The 21,347-nt window shown below is 46.6% G+C and overlaps 1 protein-coding gene across 1 annotated transcript in view; it reads left to right on the top strand.

Moving 5' to 3' along the window:
• Window positions 1-21,347, top strand: part of DHX29 (DExH-box helicase 29) — a 935,315-nt gene that overhangs the window by 748,847 nt on the left and 165,121 nt on the right. The gene's annotated exons all lie outside the window — the stretch shown is intronic.

Below are 21,347 nucleotides of genomic sequence, written 5' to 3'. Positions count from 1 at the left end.
TTCTGCTCATGATTTGCAAGGGCAGGACATCACCCTCCCAGTTACACCTGCATTCTTTCTAAGTGGGTCGGAGTGCCCTCGACATTGGCTCCTTCTGCTTTGGGTAAGGGGGCCCAAATGGCTCCCGTTTGGGTTGGTTGCTCGGGAGAAGGGAGGGTTGGGTGCAGTAAGGTGAGTTATATACATAAGATTGCAAAGATTATTAACAGCTGCAATAGCAAACCTGTATTTTTAGAAAAAATATAACGTCTGCTCTACAATCAGGGAATAATTGACTTAATCACTTAAGAATTCTTACTTGAAACGTAAACGGTTTTCTGTCTGTTAGGAAAAGAAGTAACACATAATGTGAGTTGTGGCTGTTTGCTGTGAGATTCATTGCCTTCATGAAACACATCTTACAAAAAAGGATTCTGGTGAATTGGCACAATAGTTTTTTATAATTGTTGGAGTATCAACGTAAGAAGCTCCAAAAAGGATAAGGTCACTGTCTGAGAAAGGCAATGCCTAGCAGTGTTGTAAGTTCAACGTGATAGGTGATATAGGTAGATGGTTAATAGCTAGCCTTAGGAAACAATCATGATCTGCAGTATTTATGCCCCTAATAATGATGACCTCTCAATTGTCCAGCAACTTTTGCTTGAACTCTTACCATTGGGAGGGGCACAATTCCAGCAGCACCTCAATGGAGTTCCACCCCCTTGATGGAGAAAGGTTCCAAAAGAGGGAGAACATGAACAGCCAAGCCACCCAGAAGAGGATGTCTGCACTACCTAAAGTGTGAGGAGAGACAAACTCAAAATCAGGGATCATCACACAGGGTGAAAATTTTGAAATCCCTATGAGAAAGGCCCATAGGCAGTCATTGGAGTGAATGCAACATTCAATGCTAGCTCTAAATTTGATTGACCGGGACAGTGCCTGCGTGGAAAGAACATTTGGGGTTTGTTGTGGGGTCGGGGGAGAGGGGACTTTTTGAGGTGTGACGGCAGGAGGTGTGAGGAAGATGGGAAGAGGGCCGGGGGTTTGAATGGGTGCTAAAAGGTATGCTGTGATTCATTAAGGATTGATTACAAAGTCTTTAAATGGACCCAATTGAGGCCCAGTGGGATGGATGAGCTGTTTGCATGGATGTGCTGTTTGCATGGCATCAAGTCAGGCAGCCCCTGCTACCCATTTGGAATATTGGTGGCCCGGGCCTGGGCCCAGCTTGCCCAGGCCCAAGGCCGGCCCTGGCAAAAATGCTCACAGCCCACAGAGGGTCTAAGATGGTAACACGGAACATCTGGCTATTTAAACAGATCAAATCTGCAAGGCCCCGCAAGACCATATCCTGCACAGAATAGGAGCCCCAGAACAGAAATCTGGAAGATGAAGCGTGGGATTGGGCCTCTCCGCTATCACAGCAGGGAACTTAGCAGACCATGCAACGAAAGGAGTGATCTGATAAGATACTCTGACCTCATAACTAATGCAGAGTTGTCTGGAGCCAAAGATAGGATCTGTGCCCATATCCAGTACCCACTGAGAGACTCAAAGACTGTGATAGGTAACTGGGTGGGCATCTCCTGATGGACTTGTTTGATCGCACTGGCATCAGCTGTAATACACATGTAGAAAATGGGTGCAGCTGAGGGTACAAATAAAGTAGGCCTTAGCCACTCATAGTCAGTCTCAAGTATCTAGTGAATATATGCATGTCCTTTTTTGTTGAACTCCATGCACCATGTGCCTCAAAACTACATGTCACAGTACAACAACCCCTGTCACATTGTTTATTTGTATATCCCAATTAGCAATGTTTGTACCTTCTTTGGCCACGCAGTCATCCTCTTTTGCTGGATCGGTGAAGTTTGAGTCTGAACTCTGAATCTGTTTTCAGGATGGCCCAGGACATTTGGTAGTGTTCGATGACTGTTTTGAGGAATATCAAGACATTGTTACGGATGTTAAGAACACCTTGCAGTCATGAGAGTGCCTCGCTGATTACATTCGGAAATACATAAATTTCTAAAAGATGTTGAAGTTCAGCTGTTTTATTTTTGGAGCCCCACATTTGTAAAAATGTGGTTATATACCTGCCACTGGGATCCAGGAGTAGCTAGTAATACCCTGCATTGATGTATAGCTTTGAGAACCCTTATGCTCCATTGAGCTCAGTAAGAATGTTATCTGTTGTGGGTGGAATGGTGGTGTTCCTGTTTGATGGCTTTGTTGGGTAGTTGCATGTCAGTGCACATGCTGACAGTCCCTAGTGTTTTGACTACCGTGGAGTATACTTATGGGGTGGACCCTGTTAGTTTCTTTATTACATTCACGCTTTCAGGTTTTTCTAGTTCCTGCTTTACCAAGGGCTGTAGGTAGAATGGGATTCTTCAGTGTTCTGATAGTTTTACGTAGATGTTTTTGGATTGTGTTGTTTCTGAGGCAACCTATCCCTTGAAATAGTTGCTCAGATTCTTAGATGATGTTTTCTAGACTACAGTTGTTCATATGTCTTGCAAAGAATATTAGTCTCGGGATTTTATTCAGTGTTCCGGACCCTTCTTTGATTACATAGAATTTGATCTTGATGCCTCAAGACTCTATGTCAAGAATGTTCCAGTCCACGAGATGTGTGTGTGTGTCTCTCATGCATTTATTTTTATCTTCCTGGGTTACATCTGTGGTTTGAGTAAGCTGAAGTGATGACAGTCCAACACATATTAATGGATGTGCCCGGGTTATAGTGTTGTGCTCAGGAGTCCATGTATTGGCACACAGGTTGGGATTATTTATTATTGATCGTAACTTGTGTTCGAGGTAAGAAAAAATTCCTCTACCTCTGTAGGAAGCTGGCCTGGTGTGTGGTGGGTACCTACACCTTATAACAGGTCCAGGGTACCCCTATTAGTGAAGTGGTAGGCAGTGTCTAGAAGCCAGGCACTCGAGAGGTAGCTGTGGTTGAGCAGCCAAGACTGATCTTGGAGACATGCAAAGGTCATGCAATACCACTGTAGTCACACAGCACTTACACACATGAAAGAAAACACTTAGGCCCATATTTATACTTTTTGACGCAAACCAGCGCCGGCGTTGGTTTGCGTCGAAAATGTGAACGCCAGCTAATGCCATTCCTACGCACCATGCGGGCGCCTTATTTAAGGAATGACGTTAGCCGGCGCTGCGGACTGGTCTGAGTAAAAAAAAAACAATGACTCAAACCAGGTAGCGCTGGCGTAGGGGAAAATGGGGGTTGTGCGTCAAAAAATGGTGCAAGTCAGGTTTGAGCCAAAAAATCATGCTTCAAACTGGAGTCATGCCCCCTTGCCCAATGGCCATGCCCAGGGGACTTCTGTCCCCTGGGCATGGTCATTGGGCACAGTGGCTTGTATAGGCCCCCCTATGCCACTTAAAAAAAAAAGAATGCTTACCTCAACTTACCTGTACTTACCTGGGATGGGTCCACCCTTCCATAGGTGTCCTCCAGGGGTGGGCAAGGGTGGCAGGGGGTGTCCCTGGGGACAGGGAAGGGCACCTCTTGATTCCTTCCATGGTCAGAGACCATGGAAGTGAGCCCACAGGTTCCTCAACGTCTGCCCTGACCCAAGCGTTAAAAAACGGCGCACATCAGGCTGTGCGCTGTTTTTTAAGGCCCACCCTCTCCTGTGCATCAAAATGACGCAGGAGTATAAATAAGGCGCACAGGCCTTAGAGTCATTTTTTGGGCGGGAACGTCTACCTTGCATGTCATTAACGCAAGGCAGTTTCCCGCATCCAAAAAATGGCTCACATGGAGGGATTTTGACGTCTGCTGGCTCAGGCGTCAAACTTTAAATATGGTGCACGGTTTGCGCTGAATGTGTGTCAAACTTTTTGACCCACATTCGGCGCAAATAGAGTATAAATATGCCCCTGAGTGTTACGAAAATAAAGGGTCTTTATTACAGTAACACAGTACCAAAACTACTAGATAGGCAATACCCCAACAGGAGGTAAGTAAACGCACCAATGGGCATATTTATACCTGGTTTGCGCTGAATTAGCGTCTTTTTTTTTTACGCTAATTCAGCACAAACCTAACTCCATATTTATACTTTGGCGCTAGACACGTCTAACGGCAAAGTTACGGAGTTAACATCGTTTTCTGGATGGGAAAACCTACCTTGCGTCAGTGAGATGCAAGGTAGGCGTTCCCATCCAGAAAAGGACAATATGGCCGATGGGGGACTTAAATAATGGTGCTAAGCTTGCTCAGCGCCATTATTTAACGCCTGGGTAAGGGCAGGCGTTAGGGGACCTATAGGCATATTTCCATGGTCAGAGACCATAGAAAGAGCCCACAGGTGCCCTTCCCTGACCCCAGGGACACCCCCACTCTCCACAGAGGGACACCACAGGATGGGGGACCCATCCCAGGTAAGTCCCGGTAAGTATTTCTTTTTTTTGTTTTTAAATTCCACGCTCGGGGCCCTGACTTGGGGCCCTTCATGGCACTGGCCCCAATGGCCATGCCCAGGGGACATATGTCTCCTGGGCATGACCATTGGGGTGGTGGGCATGGCTCCTGTCTTTGCTAAGACAGGAGCCATGTCCATGGGGGGTTGTGCGCACGGAAATGGCGCTACACTGCTTAGAGGCAACTTTTTTGCCTCTAAACAGTGTAGCGCCATAATTTGGCACACAAGCTCCTGTTTCCCCTACGCCTCCCCACCCTGTTAGTGTCCTTTACAAAGACACTAACAGAGCATTTGGTCCGGCTAGCACCATTCCATAGATATGGCGCCCGGCAGGCATCCAGGAATGGCACTAGCCGGGGCTATACTTTTTCACGCAAAACTGTGCTATTGCAGTTTTGCATGAAAAGTATCAATCAGGCCCCAAATATGTACACTAGTAATCGGAAATAGGCATAAATAGCAGTAGAAAACAGTGCAGTAGCAATAGACAATAGTGACCCTAGGGGGAGCCCAAAGCATTCACTAAACAAATGGAATACAAATGCCGCGGACTCCCACCTAGGTAAGTGAAATCTGTAGAGGGGGAGCTGGGTAAACTAGGAACCCCCAAAGGTAAGTACCACAGTGCTCTCTAGCGGCCAGGAAGAAAGGAGTAAGTTACTGGGAGTAAGTTACTGGAATTTCCCCAAACCACTGAAAGGAAGGAAAATAAGAATAATGCAACACCCAAACAAGACTGCAAGAAACCGGAGGTGGATTCCTGAAGAGAAAGACCTGAAAAAGAAGGGGAGCAAGTCCAGAACTCAGAGAAGTGTCCGGATGTGGCAGGAGCCACTACCCTCCCATCTGTGGTTGCAGGTTGGTCAACTATAGGACGAAGGCGGTCAGCAATGCAGCCCTGGAGTCAGTGAAGAGTTCCTGAAGGGTGCAGTCGATGTCCCACACCAGATGGAAGATTGCAGTCTGTCTGTGGTGTGGAAAATCCGCTTGCAGCAAGGTCCAGGGGGACTCAGCCCACCAGGGGAGGAGCGGGGGGGTGCCTAGTGGGCCCCGACAAGGCAGACGAACAGAAGAAAAGGCAGCCCCCCCAGAAGACCCAGTGGAAGAAGACACAGGAGCCCATGCAGCACAACTGGAGAAGGGTCCCACACCACAGGAGAAGCACACAGAGGGCTGTGCGTCGCAGGGAAGGGGGCTGGGGCTACACGGAGCCCGTTGGAGTAGATGCCAACAAGCCTTGGTAGCTGCAAGAGATGCTGTGCATGGGGGTATTCTCCTGCTTGGGAAGCAGTGCGTAATTTGTGCTTGTTTATGTGGGCCAGCGCTTATTCTTCTGTCTCAAGCACTTACTGCGAGCAAAAGACACATATGGGAAAGACGCATGGAGGGAAAAATGAAAAAACGTCACAAAGGGAGAAAGCAGAGAGCTGCTAGAGTGAGCTGAAAGGGCAGGGAGTGGCTTTAAATGGATTGAAGAGGCCGAAGATGGCTTCAGGATTACACTGCCTCAGTATCCCGTGTTCCCTCATTTAATTTCAGCAGCTGCGTGTTTAAGAGGAGGGCTTTGGGTGCCGGTCTTCGTTGCAGTTGGTGCCTGCAAATGCAGGGGAGTGACTCCTTCACTCCAAGGGAGATTTCTTCTTCCTTCTCATGCAGACTCAAGACTTGATGCCCTTAGGGGATGAACAGCCAGGGAAATGTTGCAGAAGCTGGAAGTAGCCATAGAAACAATATTGCAAGTAGAGCCTTTGTCTTCGATTCCTGCTACAGACCCTTGCAAAGTGGTTCATCTTCCCATGGTTTTGAGCATATTTTCCCTCCTGATAAATATGATTGCGGAGGGCAACTATCCATTCTGTAATTTCCCCATTGATTCTTGTCCAATTTGGAACTGCTTGAGGAGGCTCAAGGAGTTGCAATACTTTTTATGCCGTTAACTGTCTCCATTTCAACCATGGTAGTGAATTTGAATTTAATTGAGTTGGTTGGGGTCTGGTTTGATATACAGGTTTTCAAAAGCATTCATCTTCAGCTCTGTTTGGCTGTATGACAGCTCATGAGACCTGACCAGTATGAACATCGAATCCAGTTCCATCCATTGTTCTCTGAAGATTAGTCTTCTGAGCACACTTGATTTACACCCTCAGTGATCTGTGCCCCAACTTCATTTGAGGGTTATAGTCTGTGCACACAAGTGCACATAAAACCAGTCATTAACTCCCCTTTTCACTGTTGTGCTTGGCAGAGCTTAAACCTCTCATAGTCAGGGTTAAGTGGGGGTCAAAGTGCATATTGAGAGTGCCACCACACCATCATAGTGATCCTTCTAACCTGTGTTAAGCAGGTTCATGAATAATTTGTAAACTTTCTCCCTAGCAAAGCGGAGCAGAAGTGAGTGTTTGACAGTGCCATCAATTTAATAGGTTGCTTGGGAGTAACTGTTCGTTCTGCCCACCCATATCTTGCAACTAATTGTTGCGATGTCAGGTTACTACATGGTGGAACGGCTGCGACTGTCGATTTGTGCTTGGTGGTTTTTGGGCCTTGGCTGCAGGTGCTGTCCTCAGGTAGGGGAAGGGGTGAAGCCTACACCAGCTTGGGTTTGCTGGATCTACCGCTCTTTGTTGGACTTCATCTGACATGATCTCTCCCAGTTGGAGTGTGTGTGTATCCTCTGGCAGTTTTGACAAATGTGCCTCTGAGGCTGTTGGTTGTCAACACATTGTCGAGCCATGGAGTTACTCAAAAGGCCACTTCACCTGACTTTCTAATTTCTCCTACCCACACTCTTTTTTTCTGTGAAATCTAGGGGGCATCTAGACACTCTGAGCCTCACACAGTACTGTGATAGGGTTGTTGGGGGGGGGGGGGTCAGGTGTTGCTCACTGTCTATTTTTCTATTTCTATTTTGATGTTTTGTAAAGCGCATGGCTGCCAGAAGGCTTCCCAGCGCTAATGCGGAACCAGAAAAGCAGACAACAACTAAGAAGCCCTATGAAGGAAAAAGGAAGGTCTTCAACGGCTTCCGAAAGGAGAGTTCAGAATCCACTGATCTAACTTCAGCCGGGAGAGAGTTCCATAGAAGGGCTGCCCTGAAACCAAACCATCTTGATCTTTTAAACCAAGATATATTAATCAGGGATGCAGATGAGGATCTGAGTAGTCATTGGGGACTGCAGGGGGTTATAATCTGTCTTAGAAAACCCGGACCTCTGTTATGAAGAGCTCGATGGACAACGCAGGCTGCTTTGAAGTTTATGCTCTGTTCTATAGGTAGCCAATGAAGGGAGGCCAAGGTGGATTTTACCGAAAGATGACTCGGAATCCCCTACAAGAGACGGGCAGCAGCATTCTGTATTACCTGCAGCCTCCTCAGGACATATTTAGGAGCGCTCATAAACAGGACATTGCCATAATCAAGACGTGAAAGAATTAAGGCCTGAACAATAAGCCTTTTGGCTGAAAAAGGAAGAATTGGGAAGATTTTCCTACAAGTCCTCAGTGCTCAGACACAAGAGGAAGCTTGTTTCTATGCATGGAATTCCATTGTGAGTTGTGTGTCCACCAGAAGCCCAAACATTTAATGATATCTTTAGACAGAGGAATAGTGCTTAGTCCTACTGACGCAAGTAAGGGAGTATGGGGAGACAAAGAGTGTCCTACAAGCATGACCTCTGTCTTTCCATTATTTAATTTTAATTTACCGTCCACCATCCAACCAGCAATGTCTGACAGACAAGAGGAGAGGGCAGCAGATTCTGAGCTGCTATTGGTGCAAAAGGAAAAAAACAATGTTTGTGTCATCCGCATAGGAGATAAGAGATAATCCATATGGTTCCACGGTCTTTGCCAGTGAGGACAAATAAATAATAAAAAGCGTGGGACTCAGAGAGGAGCCCACATGTCAAGGAAAAAGTATCTGAATAGTGTGTCTGATTCAAGGCTTGAAACGTCCTATGCGAGAGAAAAGATGTCAGCCATTTGAGGTATTTGCCCTCAAATCCCAGTTGAGCGATTGTGCGTAACAGAATCTTATGGTCCACAATGTCAAATGCCGCACTCAAATCAAGAAGAATGATGGCTGCATAGCCACCTGCATCTAGGCGATGTCTAGTACCTTCAGTAACAGCCAAAAGGGCAGATTCGGTACTGTGGCAAGGTCTAAAACCCATTTGGGTATTATGAAGACAGTTATGCTTCTCCAGGAAGTTGACGGGTTTCTCCATGATTTTAGATGCAATAAGGCGAAGGGCAATAGGTCTATAATTCTCAGGTAAAGAGGGATCAAGATTTGTTTTTTTCCAGCAAAGGCTTGACCACTGCATGTTTCCAGTGATGGGGGATACGACCAGAAGACAGGGAATCATTGAGGATCCTAGTTAGAACTGGCGTTGCAACTTCTCAACCCAATGCTAAAGTGGATGGAGGAGATGGATATAGAGGGGAGCGCGATTTAATGGAGCAGAGGTGTTCATATACCTCCTCTCCCTTAATAGGCTGGAATGATGAGAGTAGTGCACCGGGAGCTAGACAGTCTGTGCACGGGACCCCATTATCCTTCTGATCCAGATTAGACCGATTGTCTGAAAAAGGTGCTTGAATGTCAGATAACTTTTTCAGAAAGAAGCAGGCCAGTTTATTGCTATATTCCTTAGAGCGATCTGTCAAAGTAATGCCTGATGGAAGCTGCGTCATTTCTCTGACGATTTAAAAGATCTCTTTGAGGGAACCGAAGGACTGTTCAATCCTAGCAGTATAGTAGTAGGCCTGCGCCGCTTTGATTTCTGAGTGAAAGGATCGGGTTAAGCTTCTAAAAAAAAAATTTAAAGCCAGGGTCATATCATTTCCTCAATTTTCTCTCCATCCGCTTACATTCCTTTTTTAGACATAGCAGATGTGGAGAAAACCAATAAGAGTACTTTGGACGATTGGTCTTAGTTATGGTCTTGGTGGGTAGTACAATATCTAAGGATTGGGAAATCCATTTGTCAAATTTGTCTACAGTGTAAGATAGGTTGGGATATGCAGTGGTCTGCAAATTAGTAAGGGTATTTACCCAATCTTTTTTATTTAGTTTTGACCACTGAAGAATGGTAAGGTGGCCACGCGGCTGGTGGACTAGGAGGACAGAAGTCCGAAGAGTCAGTGTAATTAAAAAGTGGTCAGTCCAAGTTAGGGGAAGGGGGGTTCTGCTACAGTATTAGAAAGGTTGCGGAGGACTAAGTCGAGTGTACGTCCTTTACAGTGTGTGGGGCCGGATATGAGTTGTGAGAGATCTAACGCTGCTAGATCCCCTAATAGCATTGTAGCGGGACCACTGCAAGGGTCCTCAGCATGTTTGTTAAAGTCCCCTAGAACAGTACAGTTGGAATGTTTACAAGCATAGGCTGCTACAATCTCTGGAAAGGCCTGAGGAACTTCCCATAAGAGCCATGAGGCCGATATCAAGATACCTGAGAAGGTAAAAGTGGCGTCTAATGCCAGTGAAAATGCTAAACTCTCACAATCCGGGATAGAGAGGGAGTTGTTGGAGCATTGAATTGAGTTCTTATAAATAATTCCAATTCCACCACCTCTACCCAGTGATCTATCAAGATGTAGAATTGAATAATTAGGAGGCATAGACATAATCACATCAGGACGGGAGCCCTCTAGCAGCCAGGTTTCAGTTAAAAACAGAACATCTGGCTTGCACTCATCAAGTAGTGAAAATATATACAATTTATGGGCTGAAAGGGAGCAGCAATTCAGTAACATTAACTTATAGGTGTGTTCCTTCTCCCTTGCTGTGTTTGGAGGGGATATGTGCTGTGAAATAGGTTGACAGGGGTTGTATCTGGTGGCCAAGGGATTTAAATAAGATAGGCAGTGGCCCATAGTCCCTGTCACATCGTTTAGGTCCAAGAGCACATCCCTTATATAGACCATTCTAACAGGCGCTGTAGTCTGGGTACTTCTGGACCCTGCCGGACGCGGACGGGTGCAGACAGGGTTGCATTTGGCGCACGTCCGCTTCCATTGTGGAATTTAAGGACCAGGGGGCCTTGGACAAAAATGAACAGCTAGACCGCTACCCCAAAAAAATGGCGGCTCGAACTTGGACCACCAGCACCACTGAGAGGAAAAATGGCCCGCCGGAGGGGGACAGGGGCCGAGAAAGAGAGGTCACCGAATGACGAAAGCAAAATGAATGGTTTCCTTAAGCGCTACCAGCTCCACTGAACAGTCCAAAATAATTAAAAATGCAAGTCTGCAAATGTTTAAAAAATAAATAACAATATATTTAAAAATGTGGAATTTAATAATAAAGCAGCGTACAGATTGAGGAAAGTACGGGCAACGCAGCGTTTACCTGCTGATCAGGTCCGCTGCACGTCCACTTCCATTGTGGCATTTAAGGACCAGGCGGCCTTGGAAAAAAATGAACATCTAGACCGCTGCCGAAAAAAAATAGCGTCTCTAACTGGAACCACCAGCACCACAGAGAGGAAAAATGGCCGCCCGGAGGGGAACAGGAGCCGAGAAAGAGAGGAAAAGACCCTTGCCGAATGGCGAAAGCAAAAAAAAGGCTTTCCCTAAGGGCTACCGGCTCCAAAATAATTAAAAATGCAAGTCTGCAAATGTTTAAAAAATAAATAACAATATATTTAAAAACGTGGAATTTAACAATAAAGCAGCGCACAGATTGTAGAAAGTACGGGAAGCGCAGCGTTTACCTGCTGATCAGGTCCGCTGTCTGAAAGTTTTACTATCAGGCCTGCCTGCAGTACTTTTGTGCACCACTAAAGGATGCTATTGTGCATTGTTTCCTGCGTTTGGTGAGTGCTCCAGTTATGTGCAGGTTAGTTGGTGTAGGGCACCTTGTGTCTGCACGCTGATGTAACTTCTCTTTTTTCCGTCATCCACAGACAGAGACCAACGATGGGGTGAGATCACACTGCAGATTACGGTGAACAGGTGGGAGAAGTTGGGCACATGGTAGTAGGTGGTGTACCTTGGATGGATGGTGATGCTGAAAAGACAAAGTTGAGGATATGTTGGGTGAGTGAAATGTTGTATCATCTTGAATGCATCAGTAAGGTTCAGAATGTTATCTTGTGTGTATTTTTTTAGCTTGTGTTGTCTGGAGGGTGGTGAGGACATGCCGGATAGACAAGATTGTGAAAAAGTATGATAATTTATAAATAAAGTTATTGTGTTGTCTGGAAAGCATATATATATATTTATATTTCTGTATATGTCAGGTGAAAGACTGAGTTGAGGAGAGTGGAAAATGGCATTTATAGAGCGCCATGGAGTTTAGTATTGACTGGTGCATGACCAGGAGGACAAATGGATGATGATGGGCCCTTCTTATGTGTGTGTTCTCATCCCTGGCTGATGTAGCCTTTGGAAACAAGGACATCTAGGATTGCATGGTATTGGTCCTAAGCCATGTTTCTGGATGAAGAGTGCATCAGGCTTGTGAGAATCGGTGAGGTTTGTGACGTCTGGTGCTTAAATTATTGCGACGCGTATATTAATGACCACAAGCTGGAATGTGCGATTGATAGTTTGAAGATGTGTTGTGGTTAATGGGTTGTGTATGAGGTTGATCTTTGTTTTCTGAGGACATGGTCTGAGTGTTTATGTGGTGTAGGCTTGTGTGTGATTGTGGATATTGGTAATGTGGAGGGCAGGGATGGGCTCATGATGAAATCATACATTGTAGCCACTCCACTGTAGCATGGTTCTGGACTTAAAAGGCTCAAAGATTTAGGCCCATATTTATTGGAAAATGATGGAGTGTGACGCAGCGCCACAGTTGGCAGCATCACGCTCCCTTATTTTCATAACGCAGGTGTAGGAAAGTACCATCTTGCCTGGCATGTTACCCCCATTTTTACTTTTATGTATGTTTGTTTTTGCCTGTGTCATTGGGATCGTGCTAGCCAAGACCCCAGTGCCCATAAGTTGTGCCCTGTATATGTTCCCTGTGTGGTGCCTAACTGTATCACTGCGGCTCTGCTAACCAGAACCTCAGTGTTTATGCTCTCTCTGCTTTTAAAATTGTCACTGCAGGCTAGTGACTAATTTTACCAATTCTGATTGGCACACTGGAACACCCTTATAATCTCCTAGTATATAGTACCTAGGTACCCAGGGCATTGGGTTTCCAGGAGATCCTTATGGGCTGCAGCGTTTCTTTTGCCACCCATAGGGAGCTCAGACAATTCTTACACAGGACTGCCACTGCAGCCTGAGTGAAATAACGTCCATGTTATTTCACAGCCATTTTACACTGCACTTAAGTGACTTATAAGTCACCTATATGTCTAACCCTCACTTAGTGAAGGTTAGGTGCAAAGTTACTAAGTGTGAGGGCACCCTGGCACTAGCCAAGGTGCCCCCACATTGTTCAGGGCATTTTCCCCAGACTTTGTGAGTGCGGGGACACCATTACACGCGTGCACTATACATAGGTCACTACCTATGTGTAGCTTCACAATGGTAACTCCGAACATGGCCATGTAACATGTCTATGAGCATGGAATTGTCCCCCCAAGCCAAATCTGGTATTGGGGTGCCAATCTCATGCATCCCTGGGGCTGCAGCATGGACGCCGGGTACTGCCAAACTATCTCTTTGGGGTTTTCTCTGCAGCTACTGCTGCTGCCAACCCTCAGACAGGTTTCTGCCCTCCTGGGGTCTGAGCAGCCCAGTCCCAGGAAGGCAGAACAAAGGATTTCCTCTGAGAGAGGGTGTTACACCCTCTCTCTTTGGAAATAGGTGTTAAGGGCTGGGGAGGAGTAGCCTTCCCCAGCCTCTGGAAATGCTTTGAAGGGCACAGATGGTGCCCTTCATGCATAAGCCAGTCTACACTGGTTCAGAGAGCCACCAGCCCCTGCTCTGGCGCGAAACTGGACAAAGGAAAGGGGAGTGACCACTCCCCTGTCCATCACCACCCCAGGGGTGGTGTCCAGCGCTCCTCCAGTGTGTCCCAGACCTCTGCCATCTTGAATGTAGAGGTGTGAGGACACAATGGAGACCTCTGAGTGGCCAGTGCCAGCAGGTGACGTCAGAGACCCCTCCTGATAGGCTCTTACCGGGTTAGGTAGCCAATCCTCCTCTGAGGGCTATTTAGGGTCTCTCCTGTGGGTTTGTCTTCAGATAACGAATGCAAGAGGTCACCAGAGTTCCTCTGCACTTCTCTCTTCAACTTCTGCCAAGGATCAACCGCTGACTGCTCCACGACGCCTGCAAAACCGCAACAAAGTAGCAAGAAGACTACCAACAACATTGTAGCGCCTAATCCTGCCGGCTTTCTCAACTGTTTCCTGGTGTTGCATGCTCTGAGGGCTGTCTGCCTTCACCCTGCACTGGAAGCCAAGAAGAAATCTCCCGTGGGTCGACGGAATCTTCCCCCTGCCAACGCAGGCACCAAACTTCTGCATCACCGGTCCTCTGGGTCCCCTATCATCTTGACAAGCGTGGTCCCTGGAACAGAGGAGCTGGATCCAAGTGACCCCGACAGCCCAGTGGTCCTTCTGTCCAAATTTGGTGGTGATAAGTCCTTGCCTCCCCACGCCAGACAGTAATCCTGTGTACTGCGTGATTTGCAGCTGCTAGGGCTTATATGCCCTTTTGCAAGACTTCCTTCGTGCACAGCCCAGGTCCCCAGCACTCCGTCCTGCATTGCCCAATTTGCTGGGTTGACCTCCGACTTCATGGGACCCTCTTTTGTTGTGCTGAGATGACCGCTGTGCTCAGATTTCCTGAACGCCTGTTCCGGTGCTTCTGTGGGTGCTGCCTGCTTCTGCGTGGGCTCTCTGTGTTGCTGAGCGCTCCCTCTGTCTCCTCCTCCAAGGGGCGACCTCCTGGTCCTTCCTGGGCCCTGGCAGCACCCATAATCTTCAACTGCGACTCTTGCAGCTAGCAAGGCTTGTTTGCAGTCTTTCTGTGTGGAAACAACTCTGCATCCTCCAGCACGCCGTGGGACATCTTCTGACCAAAGGAGAAGTTCCTGGCACCTTCCGTTGTTGCAGAATCTTTGGCTTCTTCCACCCGGAGGCAGCCCTTTTGCACCTTCATCTGGGGTTTAGTGGGCTATTGCCCCCCCGGAGACTTGCGTGACTCTTGGACTTGGCCCCTTTCCTTTGCAGATCATCAGGTCCAGGAATCCATCTTCAGTGCTTTGCAGTCAGTTGTTGTCTTTGTGGAATCCCCTAGCTCGACTATACTGTCTTTCTGGGGTAGTAGGGTAGCTTTACTCCTACTTTTCAGGGTCTTGGGGTGGGGTATCTTGGACACCCTTAATGTTTTCTTACACTCCCAGCGACCCTCTACACACTACACTACGCCTGGGGTCCATTTGTGGTTCATATTCCACTTTTGGAGTATATGGTTTGTGTTGCCCCTAGGCCGTTTGTCTCCTATTGCATTCTATAGTGTTCTACAGTGTTTGCACTACTTTTCTAAGTGTTTTACTTACCTAATTTTGGTTTGTGTGTATATTTTGTGTATTTTACTTACCTCCTAAAGGAGTATATCCTCTGAGATACTTTTGGCATATTGTCACTAAAATAAAGGGCCATATTTATACTTTTCGACGCACAACTGCGCCAACGCAGTTGTGCGTCAAAAAATCTAACGCCGGCTAACGCAATTCTGAAGCGCCATGCGGGCGCCGTATTTATTCAATGACTTTAGCCGGCGTTAGCCGGCGGAGCTGCCTGGTGTGCGTAAAAAAAATGACTTACACCAGGCAGCGCCGGCGTAGGGGAATATGGAGCTTGGGCATCAAAAAATGGGGCAAGTCAGGCTGAGGCAAAATTTTTGCCTCAACCCGATTTGCGCCATTTGTTTTTGACTCCCAACCCCCATTGAAATGACTCCTGTCTTAGCAAAGACAGGAGTCATGCCCCCTTGCCCAATGGCCATGCCCAGGGGACTTATGTCCCCTGGGCATGGTTAGTGGGCATAGTGGCATGTAGGGGGGCACAAATCAGGCCCCCCTATGCCACAAAAAAAAAATACTTACCTGAACTTACCTTAAGTTCCCTGGGATGGGTCCCTCCATCTTTGGGCGTCCTCCTGGGGTGGGCAAGGGTGGCAGGGGGTGTCCCTGGGGGCATGGTAGGGCACCTCTGGGATCCTTCCGAGCCCACAGGTCCCTTAACGCCTGCCCTGACCAGATGTTAAAAAACGACGCAAAAGCGGCTGGATGTCATTTTTTTTTTACCCGCCCACTCCCTGGCGTCATTTTTGCCCGGGAGTGTAAATACGGCGCACATGCCTCGGAGTCATTTTTTAGACGGGAACGCCTACCTTGCATATCATTAACGCAAAGTAGGTGTCCACGCTAAAAAATGACGCAAACTCCATGAACTTTGGCGCTAGACGCGTCTAACGCCAAAGTATAAATATGGAGTTCGTTTTGCGTCGGATTTGCGTAAAAAAAAAAGACGCAATTCCGGCGCAAACAGAGTATAAATATGCCCCAAAGTACCTTTATTTTTAATAACTCTGAGTATTGTGTTTTCTTTTGATATAGTGCTATTTGATATAAGTGGTATAGTAGGAGCTTTGCATGTCTCCTAGTTCAGCCTAAGCTGCTCTGCTATAGCTACCTCTATCAGCCTAAGCTGCTAGAACACTACTAATCTACTAATAAGAGATAACTGGACCCGGCACAAGGTGTAAGTACCATCAGGTACCCACTATAAGGCAGGCCAGCCTCCTATAGCAGGGATGTGCCGTATTTAATTGAATATGGCGCACCCATGTGTTGTCCCCTGCACTGGCGCTAAATTTAGCTGCCAGCACCAACACAGGCATCCTTGCACCATTGTTGAGAATTCAGCACACACAAGTGTCAAAGCGTCATTTTCAAATGATTGTTTATGTGCAGAAAGGGACACCTTCCCTCACATAAACAATAATTTCTGGCATTTTGCTCTTTCTGTGCGTGCTGCGGAATGCAGCTCACATAGAAAAAGCAATAAATGAGGAGGAATAAAAGTATTACTCCTCTTTGCGCCTTGCTAACACCACCCCTGGAGTGGCGTTAGATTTTGGTGCTGCCTCAGGTTTACGAAAACTCTTAAATCTGAGGCAGCGTCAAAATGCAATGGTTATTGCTGTGGCTCACCCACAACACCCATTACACACTCCTTCCACGCAAATGGGCCTTATTTACAAAGTGCTGTTAAGCCACAAAAAGTGGCTTAAAGCCACCTTGTAAATACGACGCAGGGCATAGCAGTACCGGAACATCAATAAAAGTAATGCTCCGGTGGGGCTAGGGGCTCTTAAATATGCCCCTTAATGTCCATGTCTGTATTTGCCTTTAGCTGTGGAAGCACCTGAAGCAGGTTAATGCTGCGATATTTGTGATGACACTTTCTGTAGTGATGGATGCTGAAAAATGAGGTTCACTTAGGTGACTTTTTCTTTCAAAGATGGCTGTGGCAGGAACCAGTGATGTCACTTCCTGATGAAGTGGATATTCTGAAATGCAGTGATATCTTAAAAAGGTGGATGCTGGGTAAAATCATAGCAGAAAATGTAATTTTTTTTTGTTTTAAAAGTTGTAAAAACTGCTTTCACTTGTGTCAGACTTACTACAATTTTCAAAAGTAAATCGAGTGTTCCAAGAAATGTCCTCCTCTACTAAAATTAGAAGCTTTAAACCATGCTATGACTGCAGAAAACAGTTGCCTGTCAAGGACCTGCACAGAATGTGTTTAGTATTTGGCTCAGAACACGACTCCAAGTCATGCGATGGCTGGGCCCTCATGCACCCGAAGGCAAACCAGGACCGCGAATCAAAGCTATATGCTGCTCAACAGAGGAAGAAGTCACATGTCTTGTTTAAGTCCTTCTCTAGCTCCAAGTCAAGGGCCCAGACCTGCTCCTGAGGTCTTTTGTGTGAGAAGTCAAAGTGTAAACGAAAGAATGCGAAGTGGGACTGGCCCCATCCCACCACTCTCTCTTTAAAGAGAAATCATGAGGGCATAAATGTGCCCTCGAATTTTGCTCCTAATGTAAGTTTGAGGAGCCGATTCTGCAGCTGATCCTGATACACCTAAGTTATCCAGGTACTTGTTAGTGCTGCAGCACGTCAAGGCTCTGTATCTTTGGCATTCTTCTCTCTGGCTTCTCTGCAGTGCCAAACGTTCCATGGGGACCTTCAATAGGGTTACTGATGGGAGATCCATCCTCAGTGATGTCTGAGCCCCTTGGACCCATCTTGGCTTCAGCACTGACTCTGGTGCAAACTTTCACACTGACTCTGAGATAGACGTTGGTCTTCTTCATCAATGTTGACCCCGGCAGAGGACCTGATACCAATGTCTAACCCTGAATCGCTGTTGGCTTGACCCTTACGAAGTCCAGCTCTGAATCTGCTACAGCGCCCCGGTCCTCACATTGCTTGAGTCCGACCCTACGCTTCTCCTACTGTAAAGGTGCCCTCAGATGCTCCATTGTCATTTTGGCTCCGACTCTGATCAGAGCTTGCCACCACTCAGAAATGGTGGTGGTGAGGATGGGGAATACCCCTATTTATGATGGTGACAGTCTTTACATGGACTTACAGGAGGCCAGTGGGCTTGATACTTCCTCTCATACGTCATACATGGCTGAATTTGTCTTTTGGCCAGTAGAGGAGAGGAGAGTGCCTCTTTTGCTGTGGAAATCTGAATAGCGGCTGAGATCCTGGACCTACAACTGTCTTCCATTCATATCCAGACAAATATTCTCACAGATGTTTTGCAACCTGGGCAAACCTCATCTTAGCCCTTCATTATGTTCATTGAAGCCCACACGAACATCTTATTGGGCACTTGATTTTCCCCCATTCTTGCTCTTTCTGCCATTCTACAGACGTTACCTGCAGTTCCTTGTAGGTCAAAAGCACTTTCAGTTTGCCGCCCTCCTCTTCGGCTTCACCACTGTCCATCGGGTATTTGCAAAAATCATGGTGATGGTCGCCGCCCAACTTTGGAAGTTGGGGAGATCAGTTTTTCCTACCTTGACAACTGGCTGTTAAAGGCAGGCCGCCACAGGTAGTCAGGGACTACCTCCAGATAACAGTGAACTTCCTGTCATTGTTGGGGTTCCCAGTTAATGAGCTGAAGTTGCACCTGACTTCTTCGCAGGGGTTTTCTTTTATAGGAGCTGTCTTGGGCACAGTGCAGTTCAGGGCCTTCCCTCTTGTCACAAGGAGTCCAAGACATACAGACAATGATCCCAGTATTTCAGCTTCAGTCCTGGATTCTGCAGACAGCAGTTCTGAGGCTTCTTGGCCTGTTAACCTCCTTCATCCTGCTTGTCAACTGTGCAAGGTGGCATATGCAGGCTCTGCAGTGAAGTCTGAAGTCTCAGTGGATCCTGCACCAGTGAAACCTGTTGGAAGCCATTCAGGTTTTGGAAGAGACTGCCAAAGATCTGCAGTGTGGGCAGCTCAATTACAATTGTACCAGTGGCATGCCCATATCCCTTTCCCACCCAGAGCTGATGGTGGTGAAGGATGTGCCACTGCTCATTTGGGAAGGCCACCTGGGAGAGGTTGAGGTCACAGGACTATGGTCTCCAGTGGAAACCTGGCTGCATGTCTGTACGTGGAGTTGTGGGCTATTTGTCTGGTGTTGACAGCCTTCCTGCCATCCACTAATTGGATCCTGGTGCAGGTTCTCACAGAACAATCTATGGCCATGTGGTACTGCAACCCACAGGGTGGAGTGGGGTCCTGTGCCAAGATGCCTTGCACCGCTGGTTATAGCTTGAACGTCAAGGAGTCTCCCTGATTGTGAACCACCAGATGGGATCTCTGAACATGAAAGCGGAGGTGCTCAGCCATGGATAATGAATGCCATCTGCATCCCAAGGTGGCACAGGGCATCTTCCAGAAGTTGAGGGAACCCTGGTTTGATCTTTTTCCCACTATCAAGAACACGCAGTGTCAAAACCTTTGTACACTGCTGTTCCTACGAAAACTCTTTCAAAGAGATGCATTCTGGCTGGAATGGAACACAAGACTTCTGTATGCCTTTCTGCCCCAAGTTCTAAAAAAGATCAGGAATGACCAGGCCCAAGTCATCATACTGGCTTTGAATTAAGCTAGAAGAGTGTGGTAGCCGGAACATCTGGGCATGAGCATCTGTCTCCTAATCAACCTTCCCCTTCAGGAGGATTTTCTGCCATAGCAGCAGGGCAGGGTTCTGCACCCTTGCCTATGCAATCTACATCTCTGTGCCTGGAGATTAAGTGACACCAGTTGACTATGTCCGATCTAACAGTTGTGGATGTCATCCTTGCTGCCAGGCATCAATCTACGAAGTCCATTTTCTCCGGGTGCTTGGACAAATTTGTAGCCTGGTGCAGAATCATCAAGATAGACTGTAAGCCAAACTCTTGGGTATTTTATTAAATTTGGCATTAGTCCAGCATGGCCTTAAAGTGGGCACTATTAATGGTGATTTGTCTGTCCTGTCAATTTGTTTGCATTACCTGTACAGCCATCCTTGTTGCAATCACCTGTTGTGGGGAATGGAATGCGCCACTGTGTCTGGACGGAGTGCTTTGCGCATGTTTTTTAAGCTGCATAAGGTACATATGACTAGATTTGATTGGGTTTTTTTGTGGGTTGTACAGAGTTGAGTGCAGAAATTACTGCCCCTTGCAAATGGGATGTAAATAATAAATAAAAAGAGGGTTTTCTGCCTCTCTGGCCGAATCCAGCTTGTTAATGTGGTTTTAAAAGAATGAAAAGATTTTGTTGAAAAAATAACCTGTTGTGCTGTGGTTACTCTCTCCTCAACAGTTTGTGATGCCACATCGGGACATTACCTTGGCCTTGATGTTTCTCATCTGTACTCCCTTCCAGCCAGTGCACACCTGCTCACTGCATCTGCTACACTAAAGATTGTCTACTTCATTGCGATTACTTATGCGACATGGGCGTCAATGACTTTCACAAAGCACTACTGCCTTGTCAGCCAGGTCTGAAAGGAGAGGCATTTCCCCCATTCAGTCCTGCACGATTTTCTAATCTGATCCTTCACTTTCAGAAGGTTCTGTTTATGTATCTATTTTAGAGGTGAGGAATCTGGGATTAGAAGTATCCATAAGAAGAATGGTGGATACTTTATCTAACCTCAGATTACTCACTGCCCTCCGACTTCCCTGCTCTGCAGAGTGGCCACTTTTTGCCATCTAAAAAGTCGCAAATTAGAGATCAGGATACTAGTACTGATAATTGTTTAGTGCTCCACTTATGAGAGTATGGAAAGAGTCAAGCAAGAAGCTGACGTTGTCACCCAGGGTTGGAACTTTGTGACTCCTCTCCTTCACTTACGGGGCAAAATAAGGCCAACACAGAGCCGCACAGCACCAGCTAGCTGCACTTGGGAGCATTGCTATGAAAGCCTTCCAGTTCTAGTCTGGCACCTGGGGAAATATTCTAAATGTGAGGAGTCCGAGGTTAGATAGAGTATCCACCAGAAAGAGCATTACTGAAAGTAAGTAAATTTTACATCAGTATGTGATAGGGTCTGCCATTGGAAGATCACTTTTTAAATTGAGTGAGGTATGGCATGAGAAACCTCTGCCAAACAGTTTTGTTCTCTGTTTAGGCACAAAAGTATTTTTAAAATTCCAGGTTATGTTCAGTCCTTGTGACATCAGCGTTTTTTATATGAATCTTTCATTGTTTGTCAGTCCAATCCTGCTTTATTTTCTCTATTGCTTTTATTACATTTTTACTGTTCCAACCAACCATCCTTTTAAAATTTTTGTTCAAATGTAGTCACTTAACGTTCAAAACATAGGCACATGCTTCCAGTCAACTCCTTCAAAGTGCTGATCTACAGGAAAATGTGATTTTTGTCCTACCTGCTCCTCACTGCGCAGGCATCACTTTGTGAT

The sequence above is a fragment of the Pleurodeles waltl genome, chromosome 1_1 (genome assembly GCF_031143425.1).
Source record: "Pleurodeles waltl isolate 20211129_DDA chromosome 1_1, aPleWal1.hap1.20221129, whole genome shotgun sequence".
In the NCBI taxonomy this organism is placed as follows: Eukaryota; Metazoa; Chordata; class Amphibia; order Caudata; family Salamandridae; genus Pleurodeles; species Pleurodeles waltl.
Note: the sequence above shows the minus strand (reverse complement) of the source record. Positions and strands in the feature narration are given on the sequence as shown.